Raw genomic sequence first — 26,906 nt, forward strand, 5'->3', positions numbered from 1 at the left:
ACACTCTTTTCTGTTTGTCTAACTAATCCTATCAAACACTATTGTTGCTTAATCCATCAATCCTCGTGGGATCGACCCTTACTCACGTAAGGTATTACTTGGTACGACCCGGTGCACTTGCCGGTAAGTTAGTGGGTTATAATTTCCGCACCACGGGACAACCTCCATGTCGAAGAGGCTCGCATATGCGGGTCACGTATGCGAGTTGGGAAAATGACACCCACACATATGCAGAACCCTTGTTCTTAGGAAAAATATATTTTTTGTGAGTTTAATCTATTTTCTAACTTCTAAACCTCTATATTTACCCTCTAAGGTCCAAATTTAGTTTTTAAATCAAAGGGGGAGGGGTAAACTTAGAGATGGAGTTAACTTAACAGTGAAGAAAGGTTTTGAAGTAATGATTTATGGTTAAAGAAGTGAGAAAATGATGATGATGTTTTGAATAATGATAGAATTGATAATGAGTGATTGAAATTGAATGAATATGATAAATGAGACAGGATTGAGGATGATTGATGATGAGTATGTCTATGTTTTCTCTCTATTTGTAAAGTGTGTTGGGCACTATATCCATGCGTGTGGCATGAACTATATCCCAAGAGTGTGGCAGACACTATATACAAAATGTGTGGGAGCACTTTACCCTGGGAAGTGTGTCGGGTACTATATCCCATGAGTGTGGCAGAGACTATATCCCAAGAGTGTGGCAGATACTTTATCTCGAGAGTGTGGAAACATTTTATCTTGGGAAATTCAACATGTAACACCCTAATTAGCCTAAGCTTTACCTCGCGTCGTAAAGCAAAGGTTAATCAAAAGTTACGACAGTTCTAAGCTCATACATATAATATATAGAAAGAATTTATATAATCTAGAAGCCCGATGAAGGATATAGCTCAAAAACAGGATTCAAAAAGCGCAAAACGTACTAGCAAAGCTACTAACTTAAAGCACAAGAAATAGATAAGATATATCAAAATATAATAGTAGAATATCATAAGAATCTAGCCACGACTCGTGGAGTTTAAGCCGGCTATCCATATATGTACATACAATACAGAAACCAAACAATAAAAACAGCTTAAAAAAGTTTTGTTCTCTCATATACAAGCCTCTAGGCAAAGCAAAATACAAAAGTGAGAGATGTATAAACAAAATAAACAAAAAACTCCAAAAGGTATCATGATCCTCCGCTTCTGCTACCATCCAGGCAACTCACCGAGGTGGGTTGCGACCTGTATCTGAAAAACGCAATAGAAATATGGTATGAGAACCAGAGGTTCTCAGTATGGTAATAGTGCCCAATGATGTAGGATATAAGACCCCGGGACGCCAAAGGCAATCCTAGACTTCATATCCATCACAAGATTCAATATTAAGGCATACTAAAACATATAAGCATAATTAGATAAACCTTAACATGAATAAACCGGGAAATCTATCTTAGGGGATTCCTATTCTAACCAAACACCGCTGTTCCACAGCCTTTACCAACCTATCCTCGATGTGATCCCATCGCCGCCGCCTTCCGAACCTCCTCAATCCCAGTAGAAATCACAATTATATACAATGCAAGTAAATCACAAGTAGAAGCATATAAGGCAAGTAACTCAAGTAGCAATTAGGCATGTTATACAAATAGGCATACAATTACAAGTTGGCAAAGCAAACAAACAGATAGAAAATGCATATGATGAATGCCTGCCCTATTGGAAGTAATATCACATTGTCGGTTTAACTGCCAACCCGACACATCTCCATGGAGATGTTGCCCTTCGAAATCATCATGGGAACCCCGAGATATAGTGCTCGGATCATTGTCTAGGGTTTTACGCCTGCACGCTCTATTGATCCGAAGGGATGCGAGCGGGATACTCTTGCCTCAGACCTCACATCTCAACGTAAGCGGGATTAACCACCGTCCTTACGCCACCGTCGCTACCTCGATAGGCGGGATTAACCACCGTCCCTGCCGGGCGCATAGCGTCTCATAATCTCAATATAAAATGATACATCGGTGGTTTTTAGAAAAAATTTTCAATATACATGGATCCCTCATCTCATTTAGAGTCCTCGACTCATCTCAACCACTGTCAATTCACATTTTAGTTCCAAACTTAACAGTTCCTCAGTTCTTATTTCACATACCAGTCTATCTTCACATGCCATCAAACCATCCTCAGTACACCCGAAACCTAAACCTCCATTTTCTAATTTTTCATAATAATCATCAACTAAAATGCTTATGTTACTCCCCATGTTCTCATACTAAAAATTAAGCCCACAAGCCTTAAAATAGTGTTATAGAAGCTTACAATCTTGTTGGGAAGGTGAAATAGTTGAAAACAAAGTTAAAATTTGAGAAACAGGGCGTGTGCGTACGCACAGAGGTGTGCGCGCGGACGCCCCAAAAGATTTTAAATGTGTGCATATGCATAGAGGTGTGCATACACACAGGTTACAAAATTCATAGGGTCTATTCGCTCGCACAACCTGTGCTAGCGCCCTCAACAGACTGGCCTTCCCATCGTGTGCGTGCGCACAGGGCTGTGTGTACACACAGGTGGCAATTCCTCATTGGGTATGTGCGCGCACAAGCTGTGCTGATGATGTGAACAGACTGCCTGCATCTGCGTGTGCATGTGCACAGATTAAAATTTTCGCAGAGATGTGCGTGCGCACACACAGAAATCATAAAATTCTGCAACTTTGCAAAATTTTAGATTTTAACACCAATCTTTGAATGATCATAACTTCCTTTACAAAATTCCAAATTCTACAAACTTTATATCAAATCGATGCTTTAATTTCATAGAATTTTCAACAAATTTTGAAAATTGAGGCAAAAGCTATGATCAGACAAATTTCACCAAAATTTCCTTTTTACCAAATTTCACATGTTCTCAATTTCACCAAATTCTCATGCCACATCCAACTAGATCAAAACCAAACTTCCATTTCTAGCACAATCTACCCTTATAAATCACAATTCACCATTCTCAACCATAAAATACCAAATATATGACACTAAGGTCAATTCTCCACCAACACATGCACCAACCATCAATTTATTCCTATCACTTCAAATCATCAATTCCATTCATGCTTTATATCAATATCCAACAACATACAATCATTCAAATCATCAAACATCATACCTCAATATCATTATTTCTCAAGATAACAATATCAATTCAACATACATCATCAATCAACCATCATCAACAACCCCATAAATCCAAACCTATCCTATAGGTCACTAGCCTAAGTATCCATGAATATTATATACTACATAGAGAAAACTGAAACCATACCTTGGCTGATTCTCTATATGCCAAAACTCAAATATGAGTACACAATAATCACCAACAAGCTTTCCAACAGAATCCAAGCTTCCAAAGTAACTCCACAAGCACCAACAAGCTCCAATAGCTCCCAAACTCACAATAATCAAACTATATATGCATAAACCATCACAAATCAACCTAGGGCTTATCATAGAAAAAATTTCACAAAAGCTCAATGCCTCTTACCTTTCCCAATAGCTTTGGAAGCCAAAATCCAATGCTAAGCAAGGATTAGAGTGAACCTAAACATCCAAAATCACAAAAACTCACTTAATCAAAACCCTAGATTTTCGAAATCTTGAAGAGAAGAACTAAGAGGGATTTGAGCTTTTCTTACCAGTTTCTAATATAAGTTTTGTAGAGCTCTTCACAAGGAACACATAGCCGCAAATGGTGTGGCGATCGGAGCTCTATACCTCAAGATATGTGCTTGAGAAGATCGAAGTGAATAGTGTTCTATCTCTTCTCCTCTCCCTCTTTCCTTTTCTGCTATGTGTGTTGTGACTGAAGTGGGTCATTAAGGGCTCTATATATATGTTGGGCTTGAGCCCAACTTGGGGCCGGTCCAACCTGTTAGCGTTTTTAGCCCGTTTGGCCCAACTTCGGAACAAACCTTTAAAATCAATGCCCGGTTTTTGACATCTAGTATTTTTCTAAAGTTTTTGACTGTTTTCACTTTTTCTCGCATAGTACCAGGCAGACTTGAACTAGTTTAACCAGTTCAAACTGCCGGTTTAATATTTTTCACGGTTTTTCGCAGAAAACACATTTTCTGACTCAGAAAGACCTACTGAGTCCAAAAATCACATTTAAATCCTCAAATTCTCACTCTAACTTTTCGGAACCTAATCAGGGCAACATTAATTACTTAATTAAGTGGTTAATTAAGCTTGGGTCTTACATTCTCCCCACCAAATAAGAAATTTTGCCCTCAAAATTTGAATTACCTGAGAATAGCTTGGGATAATCTGTTCACATCTCAAACTCCAATTCCCAAGTATGCTCCTCAACTCCTACTCGCTTCTAAGCCACTTTAACCAACTGTACTTCCTTTCCTCGCAGCTTCTTCACACTAGTGTCATTAATACGCACCGGTGTTACTTGAAAAGTCAAGTTTTCCCCTCAACTCGACTGACTCAGGATCTAGCACATGAGCCATATCCGACGTGTACTTACAAAGCTATGACACGTGGAATACGTCATGCAAGTTAGACAGATGAGGTGGCAAAGCTACTTGATATGCCACCGGCCCGAATCGCCTTAGAATCTCAAATGGTCCAATGAACCTCGGATTCAATTTCTTGGTCTTAATCGCTCTTCCAATCCCAGTTGTTGGTGTCACTCTCAGAAATACATGTTCTCCCACTTCAAACTCTAACGGTTTCCTTCTCTGGTCCGCATAACTTTGCTGTCGACTCTGGGCAGTTAAAATCCTTTCCCGTATCTTCTTAATCTTCTCCGTAGTCTCTGCTACCAAATCAGGACCCAAGACACTTGCTTTACCAGATTCATACCAACAGAGTGGAGATTGGCACTTCTGTCCATACAAGGCCTCATACGGAGCCATCCCAATGCTCACATGAAAGTTGTTGTTGTACGCAAACTCCACCAATGGCATGTAACGGTCCCAACTTCTAGGTTGATCCAATACACATGCTCTTAGCATATCTTCCAACGTCTAAATAGTCTTTTCCAACTGTCCATCCGTTTGAGGATGATATGCAGTGTTGAGACATAGCTTCGTACCGAAAGCTCTTTGGAAAGCTCTGATGAGCGGATAATTTATACGCTTTTTGGCATTATTTTTACATAGTTTTTAGTATGAATTAGTTAGTTTTTAGTATATTTTTATTAGTTTTTAATTAAAATTCAAATTTCTGGACTTTACTATGAGTTTGTATATTTTTCTGTGATTTCAGGTATTTTCTGGCTAAAATTGAGGGACCTGAGCAAAAATCAGATTCAGAGGTTGAAGAAGGACGGCAGATGCTGTTGGATTCTGATCTCCCTGCACACAAAGTAAATTTTCTGGAGCTATAGAACTCTAAATGGCACGCTCACAATTGCGTTGGAAATTAGACATCCAAGGCTTTCGAGAAATATATAATAGTCCATACTTTGCCCGATTTTAAACGACGCAAACTGGCATTGAACGCCAGTTCCATGCTGCATTTTGGAGTTAAACGCCAGAAACAGGTTGCAAAGTGGAGTTAAACACCAGAAACAGGTTACAAACTGGCGTTCAACTCCAAGAGAAGCCTCTACACGTGTAAAGCTCAATGCTCAGCCCAAGCACACACCAAGTGGGCCCCAGAAGTGGATTTCTGCATCATTTACTTATCTCTGTAAACCCTAGTAACTAGTTTAGAATAAATAGGACTTTTTACTATTGTATTTACATCTTTTGATCATCTTTGGATTATCTTTTGATCCTTTGATCACGTTTAGGGGGCTGGCCATTCGGCCATGCCTGGACCTTATCACTTATGTATTTTCAACGGTAGAGTTTCTACACTCCATAGATTAAGGTGTGGAGCTCTGCTGTTCCTCATGAATTAATACAAAGTACTACTATTTTTATATTCAATTCAAGCTTATTCCTTCTCTAAGATATCCATTCGCACCCAAGAACATGATGAATATGATGATTATGTGACGCTCATCATCATTCTCACCCATGAACGCGTGCCTGAAAAACACTTCCGTTCTACATGCAAACAAGCTAGAATGAGTATCTCTTAGATATCTAATACAGAGGACCGAGTCCGAGATATTAGAATCTTCATGGTATAAGTTAGAACCTGTGGACGGCTATTCTTGAGATCCGGAAGTCTAAACCTTGTCTGTGGTACTCCGAGTAGGATCTGGGAAGGGATGGCTGTGACGAGCTTCAAACTCGCGAGTGCTGGGCGTAGTGACAGACGCAAAAGGATAGTAAATCCTATTCCAGTATGATTGAGAACCGACAGATGATTAGCCATGCAGTGATAGCGCATTGGACCATTTTCACAGAGAGGATAGGATGTAGCCATTGACAACGGTGATGCCCTACATAAAGCTTGCCATGGAAAGGAGTAGGAATGATTGGATGAAGACAGCAGGAAAGCAGAGGTTCAGGAGGAACGAAAGTATCTCTATAGGCTTATCTGAAATTCTCACCAAAGAATTACATAAATACCTCTATCTTTATTTTACGTTTTATTTATCTTTTTATTATCAATTCACCATAACCATTTGAATCCGCCTGACTGAGATTTACAAGGTGACCATAGCTTGCTTCAGGCCGACAATCTCCATGGGATCGACCCTTACTCACGTAAGATTTATTACTTGGACGACCCAGTGCACTTGCTGGTTAGTTGTGCGAAGTTGTGATAAAGAGTTGAGATTACAATTGTGCGTACCAAGTTGTTGGTGCTATTGATGATCACAATTTCGTGAACCAAGTTTTTGGCGCCGTTGCCGGGGATTGTTCGAGTTTGGACAACTGACGGTTCATCTTGTTGCTTAGATTAGGTAATTTTATTTTAATTTTAAGATTTTTTATTTTCAAAAAATACAAAAAAAATATTTTCGAAAATTTCATGCATTGCATTCTTCATGATCTTCAAGTCGTTCTTGGCCAGTCTTCTTGTTTGATCTTCATATTTTCTTGTTTTGTGTCTTTTCTTGTTTTTCATATGCATTCTTGAAACATTAATATCTAAAGAATAAAAATTTTTAAGTTTGGTGTCTTGTATGTTTTCTTTTCTTGAAAATTTTTCAAAAATAAGTTCTTGGTGTTCATCTTGACATTCAAAGTGTTCTTGGTGTTCATCTTGACATTCATAGTGTTTTTGCATGCATTTTTGGTTTTGATCTTAACTCTTCATGTTTTGTTTCATTCTTGCTGTTTGATGAAAAAAAAAAGAGAGAAAAACATCAAAAAGATATCTTTTCCTTTTTTCTCTTTCTTTGTTAAAATTCAAAAATAAAAAAAAATATCTTTCTCTTATTTCACTCATAAATTTCGAAAATTTGAGTTGACTTTTTCAAAACTTTTTAAAATCTAGTTGTTTCTTATGAGTCAAATCAAATTTTCAATTTAAAAATTCTATCTTTTACGAATCTTTTTCAAAAATCAAATCTTTTTCATTTTTCGTTTATGATTTTTGAAAATTTCAAATTGATTTTCAAAATTCTTTTTCTTATTTTATTTCATACTTTCAAAATCTTTACTAACAATTAATGTGATTGATTCAAAAAATTTTAAATTTGTTACTTGCCTAATAAGAAAGGTTCAATCTTTAAACTCTAGACTCATATCTTTTTAGTTTCTTGTTAGTCAAGTAATCAACTTTAATTTCAAAATCAAATCTTTTTAAATTTCTATTTCAAATCTTTTTCAAAATAAATGTCAATCACATCTTTTTCAAAATCAATTTCAAAATCTTTTCTAACCTCTTATCTTTTCAAATTAAGTTTCAAATCTTTTTCAATCAATCTTATCTTTTTGTTTGATTCTTATCTTTTTCAAAACTACCTAACTAACTCTCTCTTTCTAATTTTTGAAAATCCCTTCCCTCTTTTTCAAAATTCCTTTTTAATTAACTAATTGTTTTAAACTTTTATTTAATTTAATTTAATTTTTTCTTTTTTTTAATTTTTCGAATTTTCACTTTAATTTTAAATTAAAAATAAAAATATTTTTTATTTTAATTTGTTTAATTTTCGAAATTCTCTCCATCTCACCTCCTTCTGTTTATTTATTCATCTACTAACACCCTTCCTTCACCCAAGAATTCGAACCTACTCCTCACCCTGGTGTTTGGATTCTCCTTCTTCTATTCATATCTTCTTCTACTCACATAAAGGAATCTGTATACTGTGACATAGAGGATTCCATATTATCTTTCTTGTTTTCTTCTTTTTCATATGAGCAGGAACAAGGATAAGAACATTCTTGTTGAAGCTGATCCTGAACCTGAAAGGACTCTGAAGAGGAAGCTAAGGGAAGCTAAAGCACAACTCTCTCGAGAAAATCTGACAGAAATTTTCGAAAAAGAAGGAGACATGGCCAAAAATAATAACAATGCAAGGAAGATGCTTGGTGACTTTACTGCACCAAATTCCAATTTACATGGAAGAAGCATCTCAATTCCTGCCATTGGAGCAAATAACTTTGAGCTTAAACCTCAATTAGTTTCTCTGATGCAATAGAACTGCAAGTTCCATGGACTTCCATCAGAAGATCCTTTTCAGTTCTTAACTGAATTCTTGCAGATCTGTGATACTGTTAAGACCAATGGGGTTGATCCCAAGGTCTACAGGCTTATGCTTTTCCCGTTTGCTGTAAGAGACAGAGCTAGAATATGGTTGGACTCTCAACCTAAGGATAGCCTGAACTCTTGGGATAAAGCTGGTCACGGCTTTCTTAGCCAAGTTCTTTCCTCCTCAAAAGCTTAGTAAGCTTAGAGTGGATGTTCAAACCTTCAGACAAAAGGAAGGTGAATCCCTCTATGAAGCTTGGAAGAGATACAAGGAACTGACCAAAAAGTGTCCTTCTGACATGCTTTCAGAATGGACCATCCTGGATATATTCTATGATGGTTTGTCTGAATCATCAAAGATGTCATTGGACCATTCTGCAGGTGGATCCATTCACCTAAAGAAAATGCCTGCAGAAGCTCAAGAACTCATTGACATGGTTGCAAATAACCGATTCATGTACACTTCTGAAAGGAATCCTGTGAGTAATGGGACACCTATGAGGAAGGAAGTTCTTGAAATTGATGCTCTGAATGCCATATTGGCTCAGAACAAAATACTGACTCAGCAAGTCAATATGATTTCTCAGAGTCTGAATGGAATGCAAGCTGCATCCAACAGTACTCAAGAGGCACCTTCTGAAGAAGAAGCTTATGATCCTGAGAACCCTGCAATAGCAGAGGTGAATTACATGGGTGAACCTTATGCAAACACCTATAACCCCTTATGGAGAAATCATCCAAATTTCTCATGGAAGGATCAACAAAAGCCTCAACAAGGCTTTAATAATGGTGGAAGACATAGGTTTAACAATAGTAAACCTTTTCCATCATCCACTCAGCAACAGACAGAGAATTCTGAGCAGAATCCATCTAGCTTAGTGATGAGCGGATAATTTATACGCTTTTTGGCATTGTTTTTAGTATGTTTTTAGTAGGATCTAGTTACTTTTAGGGATGTTTTCATTAGTTTTTATGTTAAATTCACATTTCTGGACTTTACTATGAGTTTGTGTGTTTTTCTATGATTTCAGGTATTTTCTGGCTGAAATTGAGGGACTTGAGCAAAAATCAGATTCAGAGGTTGAAGAAGGACTGCTGATGCTGTTGGATTCTGACCTCCCTGCACTCAAAGTGGATTTTCTGGAGCTACATAACTCAAAATGGCGCGCTTCTAATTGCGTTGGAAAGTATACATCCAGGGCTTTCCAGCAAAATATAATAGTCCATACTTTGCCCAAGTTTAGACAACACAAACTGGCGTTCAACGCCAGCTCTCTGCCCAATTCTGGCGTCCAGCGCCAGAAACAAGTTGCAAAGTGGAGTTCAACGCCCAAACTGGCATAAAAGCTGGCGTTCAACTCCAAGAATGACCTCTCCACGTGTAGACTTCAAGCTCAGCCCAAGCACACATCAAGTGGGCCCCGGAAATGGATTTATGCATCAACTACTTACTTCTGTAAACCCTAGTAGCTAGTTTATTATAAATAGGACCTTTTACTATTGTATTAGAAATCTTTGATCAGTTGTATGCTATCTTAGATCACGTTTGAGGGCTGGCCTCTCGGCCATGCCTGGACCTTTCACTTATGTAATTTTAACGGTAGAGTTTCTACACTCCATAGATTAAGATGTGGAGCTTTGCTGTTCCTCAAAGATTAATGCAAAGTACTATTGTTTTCTATTCAATTCATCTTATTTCGCTTCTAATATATTCATTCGCACTTCAACCTGAATGTGATGAATGTGACAATCATCATCATTCCCTATGAACGCGTGCCTGACAACCACTTCCATTCTACATTAGATTGAATGAGTATCTCTTAGATCTCTTAATCAGAATCTTCGTGGTATAAGCTAGATTGATGGCGGCATTAATGAGAGTCCGGAAAGTCTAAACCTTGTCCGTGGTATTCCAAGTAGGACTCTGGGATTGAATGACTGTGACGAACTCAAAACTCGCGAGTGCTGGGCGTAGTGACAGACGCAAAAGGATAGTAAATCCTATTCCAGTACGATCGAGAACCTCCAAGATGATTAGCCATGCAGTGACAGCGCATCGGACCATTTTCACAGAGAGGAATAGGATGCAACCAACGACAAGGGTGATGCCTCCAGACGATTAGCCGTGCTGTGACAGAACATTTGGACCATTTTCCCGAGAGAGATCGAAAGTAGCCATTGGCACCGGTGACATCCTTACATAAAGCCAGCCATAGAAAGGAGTAGGATTGATTGGATGAAGGCAGCAGGAAAGCAGAGGTTCAGAGGAACGAATGCATCTCCATACGCTTATCTGAAATTCTCACCAATGAGTTACATAAGTATCTCTATCCTTATTTTATTAATTAATTTCGAAAACCCCATTACTATTTTATATCCGCCTGACTGAGATTTACAAGGTGACCATAGCTTGCTTCATACCAACAATCTCCGTGGGATTCGACCCTTACTCACGTAAGGTATTACTTGGACGACCCAGTGCACTTACTGGTTAGTTGTGCAAAGTTGTGAACCATGGTATTGGCATCGTGTTTTTGGTGCCATTGCCAGGGAAAGAAAGAGCAATGAATTTTACATAATCAAAGTGTAATCACAATTTCGTCCACCAAGTTTTTGGCGCTGTTGCCGGGGATTGTTCGAGTTTGGACAACTAACGGTTCATCTTGTTGCTCAGATTAGGTAACTTTCTTTTTGTTTTCTTTTCAAAAATTTTTCAAAAAAAAAATCTTTCAAAAATTTCTCCTTTGTTTTCGAAAAAAAAAATTTTTTTAAATAAAAATGTTTTCAAAAATTTTATAATTTTATTCAAAATTTTTAAGAATGAATTCTAGTGTTTCATGAAGCATGTGAAGCCTGGCTGGCTATAAAGCCATGTCTAAATTCATTTGGACTGAGGCTTCCAATTTGTTATCAAGAGCAAGTTAGTTGGTGCTAATCCACCTACTGCTGTTCATGATCTACCTGTTACATGCTAAAGCTTGGCTGGCTATTAAGCCATGTCTGACCCTTTGATTGGAGCTTTAGACTAAAGAGCACAAGATTCCTGGAATTCATATTAAAGATTTTGAAATCCTTATTTTTGTTTTTCAAATAATTTTCGAAAAAATACAAAAAAAATTAGAAAATCATAAAAATCAAAAATATTTTTTGTGTTTTTGTTTGAGTCTTGAGTCATGTTATAAGTTTGGTGTCAATTGCATGTGCATCTTGCATTTTTCGAAAAAATCATGCATTCATAGTGTTCTTCATGATCTTCAAGTTGTTCTTGGTAAGTCTTCTTGTTTGATCTTTGCATTTGCATGTTTTGTGTCTTTTCTTGTTTTTCGTATGCATTCTTGAATTCTTAGTGTCTAAGCATTAAAGAATTCTAAGTTTGGTGTCTTGCATGTTTTCTTTGCATTAAAAATTTTTCAAAAAATGTGTTCTTGATGTTCATCATGATCTTTATAGTGTTCTTGGTGTTCATCTTGACATTCATAGCATTCTTGCATGCATCACATGTTTTGATCTAAAATTCTCATGCATTGCATCATTTTCTTGTTTTTCTCTCTCATCATTCAAAATTCAAAAATCAACAAAATTATCTTTCCCTTTTTCTCTCATCAAATTCAAAAATTGAGTTGACTTTTTCAAAAATTTTTAAAAATCAAGTTGTTTCTTATGAGTCAAATCAAATTTTCAATTTGAAAATCTTATCTTTTTCAAAATCTTTTTCAAAAATCAAATCTTTTTCATTTTTCTTAGTTATTTTTGAAAATTATAAAAATGTTTTTCAAAAATCTTTTTCTTAATTTTATCTCATAATTTTCGAAAATAACATCATCAATTAATGTTTTGATTCAAAAATTTTAAGTTTGTTACTTGCTTGTTAAGAAAGATTCAAACTTTAAGTTCTAGAATCATATCTCATGATTTCTTGTGAATCAAGTCATTAATTGTGATTTTAAAAAAATCAAACCTTTTTCAAACCAATTTCAATCATATCTTTTCAAAAATATCTTCTTATCTTATCTTTTTCAAAAAAATATGATTTCAAAATATCTTTTCTAACTTCCTAACTTCTTATCTTTTCAAAATTTGTTTCAACTAACTAACTAACTTTTTGTTTGTTTCTTATCTTTTTCAAAACCACCTAACTAAGTCTCTCTCTCTCTAATTTTCGAAAACATCTTCCCTCTTTTTCAAAATCTCTTTTTAATTAATTAGTTATTTTAATTTTTAATTTTAATTTTCGAAAATTACTAACCTTTTTCAAAAATTATTTTCGAAAATCCTTTCCCTCTCTCCTCTTATTCTATTTATTTATTCATCTACTAACATCTCTTCCTCACATCACTCACCAAATTTGAACCCCCTCTTCTATCTGTGTTCGAATTTTTCTTCTTCTTCTTTTTCTACTAACAATAAGGAACCTCTTTACTGTGACATAGAGGATTCCTCTTCTTTTCTTTTTCTCTTCTCTTTCTTATGAGCAGGGACAGAGATAAAGGCATTCTTGTTGAAGCTGATCCAGAACCTGAAAGGACTCTGAAGAGGAAACTAAGAGAAGCTAAATTACAACAATCCAGAGACAACCATATTGAAAATTTCGAACAAGTAAAGGAGATGGCAGCCGAACCCAACAACAAAATGCAAGGAGAATGCTTGGTGACTTTACTGCACCTAATTCCAATTTACATGGAAGAAGCATCTCCATTCCTGCCATTGGAGCAAACAACTTTGAGCTGAAACCTCAGCTAGTTTCTCTGATGCAGCAGAACTGCAAGTTTCATGGACTTCCATCTGAAGATCCTTTTCAGTTCTTAACTGAATTCTTGCAGATATGTGATACTGTTAAGACTAATGGAGTAGATCCTGAAGTCTACAGGCTCATGCTTTTCCCTTTTGCTGTAAGAGACAGAGCTAGAGTGTGGTTGGACTCTCAACCCAAAGACAGCCTGAACTCTTGGGATAAGCTGGTCACGGCTTTCTTAGCCAAGCTCTTTCCTCCTCAAAAGCTGAGTAAGCTTAGAGTGGATGTTCAAACCTTCAGACAGAAAGAAGGTGAATCCCTCTATGAAGCTTGGGAAAGATACAAACATTTGACCAAAAAGTGTCCTTCTGACATGCTCTCAGAATGGACCATCCTGGATACATTCTATGATGGTCTGTCTGAGTTATCAAAGATGTCATTGGATACTTCTGCAGGTGGATCCATTCACCTAAAGAAAACACCTGCAGAAGCTCAAGAACTCATTGACATGGTTGCTAATAACCAGTTCATGTACACTTCTGATAGGAATCCTGTGAGTAATGGGACGCCTATGAAGAAGGGAGTTCTTGAAATTGATACTCTGAATGCCATATTGGCTCAGAATAAAATATTGACTCAGCAAGTCAATATGATTTCTCAGAGTTTGAATAGAATGCAAGCTGCATCCAACAGTACTCAAGAGGCATCTTCTGAAGAAGAAGCTTATGATCCTGAGAACCCTGCAATAGCAGAGGTAAATTATATGGGTGAACCATATGGAAACACCTATAATCCATCATGGAGAAATCACCCAAATCTCTCATGAAAGGATCAAAAGCCTCAACAAGGCTTTAATAATAGTGGAAGAAACAGGTTTAACAATAATAAACCTTTTCCATCATCCACTCAGCAACAGAGAGAGAACTCTGAACAAAATACTTCTAATTTAGCAAACTTAGTCTCTGATCTATCTAAGGCCACTGTAAGTTTCATGAATGAAACAAGGTCTTCCATTAGAAATTTGGAAGCACAAGTGGGTCAGCTGAGTAAAAGGATCACTGAAATCCCTCCTAGCATTCTCCCAAGCAATACAGAAGAAAATCCAAAAGGAGAGTGCAAGGCCATTGACATAACCAAAATGGCCGAACCCAATGAGGGAGAGGAGGACGTGAATCCCAAGGAGGAAGACCTCCTGGGACGCCCAGTGATCAATAAGGAGTTTCTCTCTGAGGAACCAAAGGAATCTGAGACTCATCTAGAGACCATAGAGATTCCATTGAACCTCCTTATGCCATTCATGAGCTCTGATGAGTATTCCTCTTCTGAAGAGAATGAGGATGTTACTGAAGAGCAAACTGCCAAGTTTCTTGGTACAATCATGAAGCTGAATGCCAAATTATTTGGTATTGAGACTTGGGAAGATGAACCTCCCTTGTTCACCAATGTACTAAGTGATCTGGATCAACTGACATTGCCTCAGAAGAGACAGGATCCTGGAAAGTTCATAATACCTTGTACCATAGGCACCATGATCTTTAAGGCTCTGTGTGACCTTGGTTCAGGAATAAACCTCATGCCCCTCTCTGTAATAGAGAAACTGGGAATCTATGGGGTGCAAGCTTTTAAAATCTCATTAGAGATGGCAGACAATTCAAGAAAACAGGCTTATGGACAAGTAGAGGACGTGTTAGTAAAGGTTGAAGGCCTTTACATCCCTGCTGATTTCATAGTCCTGGATACTGGAAAGGAAGAGGATGAATCCATCATCCTAGGAAGACCTTTCCTAGCCACAGCAAGAGCTGTGATTGATGTGGACAGAGGAGAATTGACCCTTCAATTGAATAAGGACAACCTTGTGTTTACAACTCAAGGATATCTCTCTGCATCCATGGAGAGGAAGCAGAAAAAGTTTCTCTCAAAGCAGAGTCAAACAGAGCCCCCACAGTCAAACTCTAAGTTTGGTGTTGGGAGGCCACAACCAAACTCTAAGTTTGGTGTTGAACTCCCATATCCAAACTCTAAGTTTGGTGTTGGAGAGTCTCAACAATGCTCTGAACATCTGTGAGGCTCCATGAGAGCCCACTGTCAAGCTATTGACATTAAAGAAGCGCTTGTTGGGAGGCAACCCAATTTCTATTTATCTAACTATATTTTTCTTAGTTATATGTCTTTATAGGTTCATGATCATGAGGAGTGACAAAATAAATATAAAAATTGAAAACGGAATCAAAAAAATAGCAGAAGAAAAATCACACCCTGGAGGAAGCATCTGCCTGGCGTTCAACGCCAGAACAGAAAATGGTTCTGGTGCTGAATGCCCAAAATGGGCAGTATCTGGGCGCTGAACGCCCAAAATGGGCAGCATCTGGGCGTTTGAATGCCAGAAATGCACCCTAGAGGAGAGCTGGCGCTGAACGCCCAGAACAAGCATGGTTCTGGCGTTCAACGCCAGAAATGGGCAACAAATGGGCGTTGAACGCCCAAAATGGGCACCAACCTGGCGCTGAACGCCCAGAGTTGTGTGCAAGGGCATTTTACATGCCTAATTTGGTGCAAGGTTGTAAATCCTTGAACACCTCAGGATCTGTGGACCCCACAGGATCATCTCAGGATCTGTGGACTCCATAGGATCATTTCAGGATCTGTGGACCCCACAGGATCACCTCAGGATCTGTGGACCCCATAGGATCCCCACCTACCTCCACTCACTTCTTCTCACCCCTCACCACTCTCTTTCACAAAATCCCATAAACACTCTTCCTCAAAACCCTTCACCAATCACCTCAATCTTTCTTCCCCGTCACTTTCTCACCACTCACATCCATCCACTCATCCCCATAAACCTACCTCATAAACTCCACCTACCTTCAAAATTCAAAATCAATTTCCCACCCAAACCCACCCTAAATGGCCGAACCTCCACCCCCCTCCCATCCCTATATATAACCCTCCATTCTTCCTCATTTTCACACAACACAACCCTCTCTTCTCTTCTTGGCCGAAACACAACCCCTTCTCCCTCTCCTCCATTTCTTCTTCTTCTTCATCTATTCTTTCTTCTCTTGCTCGAGGGCGAGCAAAATTCTAAGTTTGGTGTGGTAAAAGCATAAGCTTTTTGTTTTTCCATTACCATTGATGGCACCTAAGACCGGAGAATCCTCTAGAAAAGGAAAAGGGAAGACAAAAGCTTCCACTTCCGAGTCATGGGAGATGGAAAGGTTCATCTTCAAAGCCCATCAAGACCATTTCTATGATGTTGTGGCCAAGAAGAAGGTGATCCCCGAGGTCCCTTTCAAACTCAAAAGAAATGAGTATCCGGAGATCCGACATGAAATTCAAAGAAGAGGTTGGGAAGTTCTAACAAATCCCATCCAACAAGTCGGCATCCTAATGGTTCAAGAGTTCTATGCCAATGCATGGATCACCAAGAACCATGATCAAAGTAAGAACCTGGATCCAAAGAACTATGTTACAATGGTTCGGGGGAAATACTTAGATTTTAGTCCGGAAAATGTGAGGTTGGCGTTCAACTTACCAAACATGGAAGAGAACACACGCCCCTACACAAGGAGAGTCAACTTTGATTAAAGGTTGGACCAAGTCCTCATGGACATATGTGTGGAAGGAGCTCAATGGAAGATTGACTCCAAAGGCAAGCCGGTTCAACTAAGAAGATTGGACCTCAAGCCTGTGGCTAGAGGATGGTTGGAATTCATCCAATGCTCCATCATCCCCACTAGCAACCGATCTGAAGTTACTGTGGATCGGGCCATCATGATCCATAGCATCATGATTGGAGAAGAGGTGGAAGTTCATGAGATTATACCTCAAGAACTCTACAAGGTGGCTGACAAGTCCTCCACTATGGCAAGGTTAGCCTTTCCTCACCTCATTTGCCACCTATGCAATTCGGCTGGGATTGACATAGAGGGAGATATCCTCATTAAAGAGGACAAGCCCATCACTAAGAAAAAGATGGAGCAAGCAAGAGATCCCATTCATGGAGCTCAAGAGGTGCATGAAGCTCATCACCATGAGATCCCGGAGATGCCTCAAATGCATTTTCCTCCACAAAACTATTGGGAGCAAATCAACACCTCCCTAGGAGAATTGAGTTCCAATATGGGACAACTAAGGGTGGAACATCAAGAGCACTCCATCATCCTTCATGAAATAAGAGAAGATCAAAAAGCAATGAGGGAGGAGCAACAAAGACAAGGAAGAGACATAGAAGAGCTCAAGGACATCATTGGTTCCTCAAGAAGGAAACGCCACCATCACTAAGGTGGATTCATTCCTTGTTCTTATTTCTTCTGTTTTTCGTTTTCTATGTTATGTGCTTATCTATGTTTGTGTCTTCATTACATGATCATTAGTAGTTAGTAACTTTGTCTTAAAGTTATGAATGTCCTATGAATCCATCACCTCTCTTAAATGAAAAATGTTTTAATTCAAAAGAACAAGAAGTACATGAGTTTCGAATTTATCCTTGAACTTAGCTTAATTATATTGATGTGGTGACAATGCTTCTTGTTTTCTGAATGTATGCTTGAACAGTGCATATGTCTTTTGAAGTTGTTGCTTAAGAATGTTAAATATGTTGGCTCTTGAAAGAATGATGACTAGGAAACATGTTATTTGATAATCTAAAAAATCATAAAAGCAAGCAGAAAAAAAAAATAGGCGAAAAAGCAAGCAGAAAAAGCCAAAAGCTCTTAAAACCAAGAGGCAAGAGCAAAAATCCAATAACCCTTAAAACCAAAAGGAAAGGGCAAATAAAAAGGATCCCAAGGCTTTGAGCATCAGTGGATAGGAGGGCCTAAAGGAATAAAATCCTGGTCTAAGCGGCTAAACCAAGCTGTCCCTAACCATGTGCTTGTGGCGTGTAGGTGTCAAGTGAAAACTTGAGACTGAGCGGTTAAAGTAAAGGTCCAAAGCAAAAAAAGAGTGTGCTTAAGAACCCTGGACACCTCTAATTGGGGACTTTAGCAAAGCTGAGTCACAATCTGAAAAGGTTCACCCAATTATGTGTCTGTGGCATTTATGTATCTGGTGGTAATACTGGAAAACAAAGTGCTTAGGGCCATGGCCAAGACTCATAAAATAGCTGTGTTCAAGAATCATCATACTGAACTAGGAGAATCAATAACACTATCTGAACTCTGAGTTCCTATAGATGCCAATCATTCTGGACCTCAATGGATAAAGTGAGATGCCAAAACTATTCAAGAGGCAAAAAGCTACAAGTCCCGCTCATCTGATTGAAGCTATGTTTCATTGATAGTTTGGAATTTATAGTATATTCTCTTCTTTTTATCCTATTTGATTTTCAGTTGCTTGGGGAAAAGCAACAATTTAAGTTTGGTGTTGTGATGAGCGGATAATTTATACGCTTTTTGGCATTGTTTTTAGTAGGATCTAGCTACTTTTAGGGATGTTTTCATTAGTTTTTATGTTAAATTCCCATTTCTGGACTTTACTATGAGTTTGTGTATTTTTCTATGATTTCAGGTATTTTCTGGCTGAAAATGAGGGACTTGAGCAAAAATCAGATTCAGAGGTTGAAGAAGGACTGCTGATGCTGTTGGATTCTGACCTCCCTGCACTCAAAGTAGATTTTCTGGAGCTACTGAACTCAAAATGGCACGCTTCCAATTGCGTTGGAAAGTAGACATCCGGGGATTTCCAGCAATATATAATAGTCCATACTTTGCCCAAGTTTAGATGACGCAAACTGGCGTTCAACGCCAGCTCTCTGCCCAATTCTGGCGTCCAGCGCCAGAAACAAGTTGCAAAGTGGAGTTCAACGCCCAAATTGGCATAAAATCTGGCGTTCAACTCCAAGAATGACCTCTCCACGTGTAGACTTCAAGCTCAGCCCTAGCACACACCAAGTAGGCCCCGGAAGTGGATTTATGCATCAATTACTTACTTCTGTAAACCCTAGTAGCTAGTTTATTATAAATAGGACCTTTTACTATTGTATTAGAAATTTTGATCAGTTGTATGCTATCTTAGATCACGTTTGAGGGCTGGACTCTCGGCCATGCCTGGACCTTTCACTTATGTAATTTTAACGGTAGAGTTTCTACACTCCATAGATTAAAGTGTGGAGCTTTGCTGTTCCTCAAAGATTAATGCAAAGTACTACTGTTTTCTATTCAATTCATCTTATTTCGCTTCTAAGATATTCATTCGCACTTCAACCTGAATGTAATGAACGTGACAATCATCATCATTCCCTATGAACGCGTGCCTGACAACCACTTCCGTTCTACATTAGATTGAATGAGTATCTCTTAGATCTCTTAATCAGAATCTTTGTGGTATAAGCTAGATTGATGGCGGCATTCATGAGAGTCTGGAAAGTCTAAACCTTGTCCGTGGTATTCCAAGTAGGACTCTGGGATTGAATGACTATGACGAACTCAAAACTCGCGAGTGCTGGGCGTAGTGACAGACGCAAAAGGATAGTAAATCCTATTCCAGTACGATCGAGAACCTCCAAGATGATTAGCCATGCAGTGACAGCGCATCGGACCATTTTCACAGAGAGGAATAGGATGCAACCAACGACAAGGGTGATGCCTCCAGACGATTAGCCGTGCTCTGACAGAATATTTGGACCATTTTCCCGAGAGAGATCGAAAGTAGCCATTGGCACTGGTGACATCCTTACATAAAGCCAGCCATAGAAAGGAGTAGGATTGATTGGATGAAGGCAGCAGGAAAGCAGAGGTTCAGAGGAACGAATGCATCTCCATACGCTTATCTGAAATTCTCACCAATGAGTTACATAAGTATCTCTATCCTTATTTTATTAATTAATTTTGAAAACCCCATTACTATTTTATATCCGCCTGACTGAGATTTACAAGGTGACCATAGCTTGCTTCATACCAACAATCTCTGTGGGATTCGACCCTTACTCACGTAAGGTATTACTTGGACGACCCAGTGCACTTGCTGGTTAGTTGTGCGAAGTTGTGAACCATGGTATTGGCATCGTGTTTTTGGTGCCATTGCCAGGAAAAGAAAGAGCAATGAATTTTACATAAGCAAAGTGTAATCACAATTTCGTCCACCACTTAGCAAATATAGTCTTTGATCTATCTAAGGCCACTTTGAGTTTCATGAATGAAACAAAGTCCTCATTAGAAATTTGGAGGCACAAGTGGGCCAGCTGAGTAAAAGAGTCACTGAAATCCCTCCTAGTACTCTCCCAAGCAATACAGAAGAGAATCCAAAGAGAGAGTGCAAGGCCATAGATTTAACCATCATGGCCGAACCTACAAGGGAGGGAGAGGACGTGAATCCCAGTGAAGAAAACCTCCTGGGACGTCCAGTGATCAATAAGGAGTTTCCCTCTGAGGAACCAAAGAAATCTGAGGCTCATCTAGAGACCATAGAGATTCCATTGAACCTCCTTATGCCATTCATGAGCTCTGATGAGTATTCTTCTTCTGAAGAGAATGAAGATGTCACTGAAGAGCAAGTTGCCAAGTACCTTGGTGCAATCATGAAGCTGAATGCCAAGTTATTTGGTAATGAGACTTGAGAAGATGAACCTCCTTTGCTCATCAATGAACTGAGTGATTTAGATCAACTGACATTGCCTCAGAAGAAACAGGATCCTGGAAAGTTCTTAATACCTTGTACCATAGGCACCATGACCTTTGAGAAGGCTCTATGTGACCTTGGGTCAAGGATAAACCTCATGCCACTCTCTGTAATGGAGAAACTGGAAATCTTTGAGGTGCAAACTGCCAAAATCTCATTAGAGATGGCAGACAACTCAAGAAAACAGGCTTATGGACAAGTAGAGGACGTGCTAGTGATGAGCGGATAATTTATACGCTTTTTGGCACTGTTTTTAGTATGTTTTTAGTAGAATCTGGTTACTTTTAGGGATATTTTCATTAGTTTTTATGTTAAATTCACATTTCTGGACTTTACTATGAGTTTGTGTGTTTTTCTGTGATTTCAGGTATTTTCTGGCTGAAATTGAGGGACTTGAGCAAAAAAATCAGATTCAGAGGTTGAAGAAGGACTGCTGATGCTGTTGGATTCTGACCTCCCTACACTCAAAGTGGAATTTCTGGAGCTACAGAACTCAAAATGGCGCGCTTCCAATTGCGTTGGAAAGTAGACATCCAGTGCTTTCCAGCAAGGAATAATAGTTCATACTTTGGCGGAGTTTAGATGACGTAAAAGGGCGTTGAACGCCAGTTCTATGCTGCTGTCTGGAGTTAAACGCCAGAAACAAGTCACAAACCAGAGTTGAACACCAGAAATACGTTACAACCTGGCGTTCAACTCCAGAAAGAGCCTCTGCACGTGGAAGATTCAAGCTCAGCCCAAGCACACACTAAGTGGGTCCCAGAAGTGGATTTATGCATCAATTACTTATTTCTGTAAACCCTAGTAACTAGTTTAGTATAAATAGGACTTTTTACTATTGTATTAGACATCTTTTGATTATATTTTGATCTATTGATCATGTTTGGGGGGCTGGCCATTCGGCCATGCTTACGCTCTCTTCACTTATGTATTTTCAAACGGTAGAGTTTCTACACTCCATAGATTAAGGTGTGGAGCTCTGTTGTTCCTCAAAGAGTAATGCAAAGTACTACTATTTTTCTATTCAATTCAACTTATTCCGCTTCTAAGATATTCATTCGCACTTCAACCTGAATGTGATGAACGTGACAATCATCATCATTCCCTATGAACGCGTGCCTGACAACCACTTCCGTTCTACCTAAGATTGAATGAGTATCTCTTAGATCTCTTAATCAGAATCTTCGTGGTATAAGCTAGATTGATGGAAGCATTCATGAGAATCCGGAAAGTCTAAACCTTGTCTGTGGTATTCCGAGTAGGACTCTGTGATTGAATGACTGTGACGAACTTCATACTCGCGAGTGCTGGGCATAGTGACAGACGCAAAAGGAGGGTGAATCCTATTCCAGTATGATCGAGAACCTCAGATGATTAGCCGTGCTGTGACAGAGCATTTGGACCATTTTCACAAGAGGATAGGATGCAGCCGTTGGCAAGGGTGACACCTCCAGACGATTAGCCATGCAGTGACAGCGCATCGAACAATTTTCCAGAGAGGATTAAAAGTAGCCATTGACAACGGTGATGTCCTTACATAAAGCCAGCCATGGAAAGGAGTAAGACTGATTGGATGAAGACAGCAGGAAAGCAGAGATTCAGAGGAACGAAAGCATCTCTATACGCTTATCTGAAATTCTCACCAATGAATTACATAAGTGTTTCTATCCTTATTTTATGTTTACTTATTATTTAATTTCGAAAACTCCATAACTATTTTATATCCACCTGACTGAGATTTACAAGGTGACCATAGCTTGCTTCATACCAACAATCTCCGTGGGATCGACCCTTACTCACGTAAGGTTTATTACTTGGACGACCCAGTGCACTTCCTGGTTAGTTGTGCGAAGTTGTGATAAAAAGTTGAGATTACAATTGAGCATGCCATGTTGATGGCGCCATTGATGATCACAATTTCTTGCACCAAGTTTTTGGCGCCGTTGCCGGGGATTGTTCGAGTTTGGACAACTGACGGTTCATCTTGTTGCTCAGATTAGGTAATTTTCTTTTTGTTTTATTTTCAAAAATTTTTTTTAAAATCTTTCAAAAATTTCTCCTTTGTTTTCGAAAAAAAAATTTTTAAATAAAAATGTTTTCAAAAATATATTTTTCTTCAGAATTTTTAAGAATGAATTCTAGTGTTTCATGAAGCATGTTGAAGCCTGGCTGGCTGTAAAGCCATGTCTAATCCTTCTGGGTAGGGCATGTTAGGCGTGTCATGTCTGAGTTACATACTAAAGCTTGGCTAGCTATTAAGCCATGCCTGAACCTTTGATTGGAGCTTTAGACTAAAGAGCATAAGATTCCTGGAATTCATATTAAAAATTTTGGAATCCTTATTTTTCTTTTTCAAAATGATTTTCGAAAAAAAAATTAATTAAAAGAAAATACAAAAAAAATCAGAAAATCATAAAAATCAAAAAAATATTTTTTGTGTTTCTTGCTTTAGTCATGTGTCATGTTATAAGTTTGGTGTCAATTGCATATTCATCTTGCATTTTTTCGAAAATTCATGCATTCATAGTGTTCTTCATGATCTTCAAGTTGTTCTTGGTAAGTCTTCTTATTTGATCTTGATGTTTTCTTGTTTTGCATCTTTTCTTGTTTTTCATATGCATTCTTGCATCCATAGAGTCTAAACATGAGAGATTTCTAAGTTCGCTGTCTTGCATGTTTTCTTTGCATATAAAAATTTTCAAAAATAAGTCTTGATGTTCATCATGACATTCAAAGTGTTCTTGGTGTTCATCTTGACATTCATAGTGTTCTTGCATGCATTCATTGTTTTGATCCAAAATTTTCATGCATTGAGTCTTTTTCATGTTTTTCTCTCTCATCATTAAAATTTCAAAAATCAAAAAAATATCTTCCCCTTTTTCTTCTCATAAATTCGAAAATTAGATTTGACTTTTTCAAAAAATTTTAAAATCCAATTGTTTCTTATGAGTCAAATCAAATTTTCAATTTAAAAATCTTATCTTTTTCAAAAATCAAATTTTTTTCATTTTTCTTAGTTATTTTCGAAAATTTTAAAAAATATTTTTCAAAAATCTTTTTCTTATCTTTATCTCCTAATTTTCGAAAATAACATCATCAATTAATGTTTTGATTCAAAAAATTTCAAGTTTGTTACTTACTTGTTAAGAAAGATTCAAACTTTGAGTTCTAGAATCATATTTTGTGATTTCTTGTGAATCAAGTCATTAATTGTGATTTTAAAGATCAAATATTTTTCAAAACTAATTTCAATCATATCTTTTCAAAAATATCTTTCTATCTTATCGTTTTCAAAATCATATCCTTTTTCAAAAATTTGATTTTAAAATATCCTTTCTAACTTCTTATCTTCTTATCTTTTCAAAATTGATTTTCAAATTTGTTTCAACTAACTAACTAACTTTTTGTTTGTTTCTCATCTTTTTCAAAACCACCTAACTAACTCTCTCTCTCTAATTTTCGAAAATATCTTCCCTCTTTTTCAAAAATTCTTTTTAATTAACTAATTATTTTAATTTTTGATTTTAATTTTCGAAAATTACTAACCTTTTTCAAAAACTATTTTCGAAAATCACTAACTCTTTTTCAAAAATTATTTTCGAAAATTCTCCTTCTCTCTCATCTCCTTCTATTTTATTTATTCATCTACTAACATCTCTCCCTCACTCCCCAAAAATCCGAACCCTCTCTTCCATCTGTGTTCGAATTTTTTCTTTTTCTTTTCTTCTACTCATACAGGGACCTCTATACTGTGGTAAAAAGGACCCCTATTATTATTATTTTTCTTGTTCTCTTCTCTTTCTTATGAGCAGGAACAAGAAAAAAGGCATTCTTGTTGAAGCTGATCCAGAACCTGAAAGGACTCTGAAGAGAAAACTAAGAGAAGCTAAATTACAACAATCTAGAGATAACCTTATTGAAAATTTCGAACAAGTAAAGGAGATGGCAGCCGAACCCAACAACAATAATGCAAGGAGAATGCTTGGTGACTTTACTACACCTAATTCCAATTTACATGGAAGAAGCACCTCCATTCCTGCCATTGGAGCAAACAACTTTGAGCTGAAACCTCAGCTAGTTTCTCTGATGCAGCAGAACTGCAAGTTTCATGGACTTTCATCTGAAGATCCTTTTCAGTTCTTAACTGAATTCTTGTAGATATGTGATACTGTTAAGACTAATGGAGTAGATCCTGAAGTCTACAGGCTCATGCTTTTCCCTTTTGCTATAAGAGACAGAGCTAGAGTATGGTTGGACTCTCAACCTAAGGATAGCCTGAACTCTTGGGATAAGCTGGTCAAGGCTTTCTTAGCCAAGTTCTTTCCTCCTCAAAAGCTGAGTAAGCTTAGAGTGGATGTTCAGACTTTCAGACAGAAAGAAGGTGAATCCCTCTATGAAGCTTGGGAGAGATACAAAGGACTAACCAAAAAGTGTCCTTCTGACATGCTTTCAGAATGGACCATCCTGGATATATTCTATGATGGTCTGTCTGAATTAGCTAAGATGTCATTGGATACTTCTGCAGGTGGATCCATTCACCTAAAGAAAACGCCTGCAGAAGCTCAAAAACTCATTGACATGGTTGCTAATAACCAGTTCATGTACACTTCTGAGAGGAATCCTGTAAGTAATGGGACGCCTATGAAGAAGGGAGTTCTTGAAATTGATACTCTGAATGCCATATTATCTCAGAATAAAATATTGACTCAGCAAGTCAATATGATTTCTCAGAGTCTGAATGGAATGAAAGTTGCATCCAACAGTACTCAAGAGGCATCTTCTGAAGAAGAAGCTTATGATCCTGAAAACCCTGTAATAGCAGAGGTAAATTATATGGGTGAACCTTATGGAAACACATATAACCCATCATGGAGAAATCATCCAAATTTCTCATGGAAGGATCAAAAGCCTCAACAAGGCTTTAATAATGGTGGAAGAAATAGGTTTAACAATAGTAAACCTTTTCCATCATCCACTTAGCAACAGACAGAGAACTCTGAACAAAATACCTCTAATTTAGCAAACATAGTCTCTGATCTATCTAAGGCCACTGTGAGTTTCATGAATAAAACAAGGTCTTCCATTAGAAATTTAGAAGCACAAGTGGGCCAACTGAGTAAAAGGATCACTGAAATCCCTCCTAGTACTCTCCCAAGCAATACAGAAGAAAATCCAAAAGGAGAGTGTAAGGCCATTGAATTAATCACCATGGCCGAACCTGTGAAGGAAGGAGAGGACGTGAATCCCAAGGAGGAAGACCTCCTGGGACGTCCAGTGATCAATAAGGAGTTTCCCTCTGAGGAACCAAAGGAATCTGAGACTCATCTAGAGACCATAGAGATTCCATTGAACCTCCTTATGCCATTCATGAGCTCTGATGAGTATTCCTCTTCTGAAGAGAATAAGGATGTTACTGAAGAGCAAGCTGCCAAGTTTCTTGGTGCAATCATGAAGCTGAATGCCAAATTATTTGGTATTGAGACTTGGGAAGATGAACCTCCCTTGTTCACCAATGAACTAAGTGATCTGGATCAACTGAGATTGCCTCAGAAGAAACAGGATCTTGGAAAGTTCGTAATACCTTGTACCATAGGCAACATGATCTTTGAAAAGGCTCTGTGTGACCTTGATTCAGGGATAAACCTCATGCCCCTCTCTGTAATAGAGAAACTGGGAATCTATGGGGTGCAAACCACTAAAATCTCATTAGAGATGGCAGACAATTCAAGAAAATAGGCTTATGGGCAAGTAGAGGACGTGTTAGTAAAGGTTGAAGGCCTTTACATCCCTGCTGATTTCATAGTCCTAGATATTGGGGAAGGATGAGGATGAATTCATCATCCTTGGAAGACCCTTCCTAGCCACAACAAGAGCTGTGATTGATGTGGATAGAGGAGAATTGATCCTTCAATTAAATGAGGACAACCTTGCGTTTAAAACTCAAGGATCTCTCTC

General features: G+C 38.1%; 3 non-coding genes across 3 annotated transcripts; all 3 read right to left on the reverse strand.

Annotated features, from left to right (window-relative positions):
• Positions 1-8,796: 8,796 nt before the first annotated feature.
• Positions 8,797-8,904, reverse strand: LOC112752209 (small nucleolar RNA R71). The gene has a single exon (XR_003176654.1). It is a non-coding gene; the product is annotated as a small nucleolar RNA R71 (small nucleolar RNA).
• A 4,698-nt stretch (positions 8,905-13,602) lies between these two features.
• LOC112752855 (small nucleolar RNA R71) lies at positions 13,603-13,706 on the reverse strand. The gene has a single exon (XR_003177266.1). It is a non-coding gene; the product is annotated as a small nucleolar RNA R71 (small nucleolar RNA).
• An 11,586-nt stretch (positions 13,707-25,292) lies between these two features.
• LOC112753156 (small nucleolar RNA R71) lies at positions 25,293-25,400 on the reverse strand. Its single transcript, XR_003177553.1, has one exon. It is a non-coding gene; the product is annotated as a small nucleolar RNA R71 (small nucleolar RNA).
• Between the last annotated feature and the right edge of the window lie 1,506 nt (positions 25,401-26,906).

The sequence above is a fragment of the Arachis hypogaea genome, chromosome 15 (assembly GCF_003086295.3).
Source record: "Arachis hypogaea cultivar Tifrunner chromosome 15, arahy.Tifrunner.gnm2.J5K5, whole genome shotgun sequence".
Lineage (NCBI taxonomy): Eukaryota > Viridiplantae > Streptophyta > Magnoliopsida > Fabales > Fabaceae > Arachis > Arachis hypogaea.